The 2,846-nt window shown below is 36.0% G+C and overlaps 1 long non-coding RNA gene across 1 annotated transcript; it reads left to right on the forward strand.

Moving 5' to 3' along the window:
• Positions 1-890: 890 nt before the first annotated feature.
• Positions 891-1,795, forward strand: LOC307152465. The gene is made up of 3 exons (XR_013820006.1): positions 891-928; positions 1,211-1,251; positions 1,705-1,795. It is a non-coding gene; the product is annotated as an uncharacterized lncRNA (long non-coding RNA).
• Positions 1,796-2,846: the final 1,051 nt, after the last annotated feature.

The raw sequence follows: 2,846 nt of genomic DNA on the forward strand, positions 1-2,846 counted from the left end.
TCTCCTGTTCTTGCCTCAGACTCGTCCACCAGAAACAGTCCTACTGACCCAGCCCCAAACCCAATCTCTTAAAAATTAATAAAGGTTGGTTTCTAAAGTACTTCTTCCTGCCTCTATGTATTAATGCTCATGGGTAGCCTAAATGGGTTCCATTCAGACCTTAACATTAAGTATTTTACTGTTATTTGTCAACAAGATTCAACAAGACATTTTCACCTGGCTAGACCCAATGTTTAGATCTGTTGTGGTATTTATGCAAATTAGCACATCTGTAATTAGATTATGCACCGTTTGTCCATGTTAACAAACAATTAAAAAAAACTTGTAACACATTTTTTGTTTGTCTTGATATAAGTAATCAACTCAGTAATTTTCATGGTGATATCTAAAGGTTAAATTTTTTACCCTATTCTTGTGAGAAAAATAATGAATAGGCGTATGAATGGGCTATATTTGGGTCTTTTTCTAAACTTTCCCCTAATGGGATTCTTCTGGGCTTTTTTTTCCTTACTGAGGACATATTGAGGATACAAAATCAGTTGAGTTTGATTCTGTTGCAATTTGTTCACCCTTTTTTCCTAAAACGCCTGGACTATATGACTAGTAAGCAAAACCACCTCAAACATACAGTGCACTACTGTTCAAAGGTTTGGGGTCTGTAAGATTTATGCTTTTGAAATAAGTCTCACATTTTAAAATCATTAACGGCAGGTTTTTTCAGTGAGATTGTCCTTGAGAAGCCTGTAGGCTAAATAATCAGCAAAGTAATAGGCGACTAATACAATATTATAATGGTCATAGTTATAATAATAATTCATTTACCTATTATGATAACATGATATCCTGATCATTAGTATATTTTATTTCTTTAGGTCTGTTTTGAATTATGATGGCCAATGAGACTGACACCATACTGTCCAACTCAAAGGTATTTATGTATTTGTATGTTTTTAATTTTAATGATCAATACTGAAATTCTTTGTACTTTTAAATGCTGAATGTGGTTCAGGGGGTCGACAACTTTAGGCAGTTATTTTTCACAGATATCTTGGGCAATTCTTAGCTTACTCTTAGCCTTTAAAAATGTTTGAATTGATATCCCCAATGCAATATCAGGGGGTAAATATATCTTTAGAGTTCTTAAAGTTATGGCTTTGCACTTGTTACCAGATGAGATATAATCCCTATTGTTTGGCCCTGTATTCTTCAGGACAAGACCTTGATGCCATCCACAGTCAGTAGATGAAGAAGGTGAGTTCAGCCGAATTCAGTTCTCTTTCCCTTTTTTTTAGCTTAAACGGACACGTGCACGCAAAATGAAGTCAAAATGCCCATCTTGGCGAGTTTCCTCGTAAACAGTCTTGTATGTTTTAAACAGAAAGAAAACGAATGCGTGTCATTTATATTAGGTCTGCGCATTCGTCTTAAAGGGACAGCAGCCTAACGTACCCGCAGCTGTTTGTGTCGCTAATGGTGATCAAACATCAAAAGATAAAATGACTTGTAGCTTTAGCAAAGATACATTTAATTAATTTATAGTTATTTTATTTTTACAGTGAAGACTTATTTTACATTTTGATAATTCAATTTCTGTACCTGATAAGTTAGATTTAACTGAAAAACATAATGCACTGCTTATTTCAACTGTATTTTTCTTCTATTGTATTTGTCTATGCTTGTTATCTATTGTAGTTTTCTATGCAGGTTCACTCCTCTACAAAATCCCCCCAATAGGGGTTATGCGGAGCGCCCAGCGGTCGAACCGGAAAGAGGTCTAAGCATTTCCGCTTTTCACTTCCGTACTGTACACATCTGCAGCGGTAGGTGATCTCTGAGTTTACTGTTAATTTTTGCTTATTATACTAAAATTCTTACTTCTGTTTTAACTAAAATGGCACGAATGCTAAAATATCAGAAAAGGGAACATCCGAACAGCAGTTTTTGTTGTGTGCCGATCTGCTCTATGTCGGGGAAAATGAGTAGTACAGAAGTACAAATAGGTTCTGTACTCATAAAGTGACGTCAACATCCGCGTCAGCAGTAGCATTCGCCGTCAGGCAAGTGTTATTTAAATAAACTCCTGATGTACTTACAAACTTTCCAGTGCCTCGTTTAATGAGTACAGAACCTATTTGTACTACTGTAGAAGTTTGGTACAATTCTGGGCATTATTAGTGGGGTAATTTACGAGATTTAGTCCCGATAGCACCTGCACTAAACCATACGGCAGGTATCTCTAAATAAACTCTACATTTTTCAATATCGTGCAGCACTAAATTGAGCATATCTTAAAGTGAACCTGGAATGATAATTTGTGATACCAGATGAAATGTATGTATGATAGATTTTGAACTGTACTATTTTTTTTTTATTTCAGGTTTTCTGGGATCCCAGCGGAAGGCATCAAGGCATCAGATGTTGGCCTGGACAGATGTACCTGTAAACTACACCGACCTTTGCTTTTGCATGGATGGCTGATTATTACCATGTTCTGTGAGGGCATCATTATAGCAAAACTGAGCACCTGTGACAGTGGAATTTGTAGGTGTAAAGTCACAGAGATAAAAAAAAATTGATAGAAGTTTCAAACTTTTTTTCTCTTTCTCTCTCATCAACAACACAGCAGTTACAGGTTTTCAAATTCTTCATTGGAGGTGAGACTTATACGTTATATGTAGAGCGAATTCGCAGGTCAGAGTTCACTAGACTTGAATATTATTTTCTCTGTTTTTTATTTGACTTCAGAGTTGAAAGTGGGCTTAATCAGGGCTCTACACTTACTTTTTGAACAAGGAGCACTGGTGCGCCTAAATAAAAAAATTTAGGAGCACAGACAAATATTTGGG

Source organism: Squalius cephalus (assembly GCF_949319135.1).
Source record: "Squalius cephalus genome assembly, chromosome: 24".
In the NCBI taxonomy this organism is placed as follows: Eukaryota; Metazoa; Chordata; class Actinopteri; order Cypriniformes; family Leuciscidae; genus Squalius; species Squalius cephalus.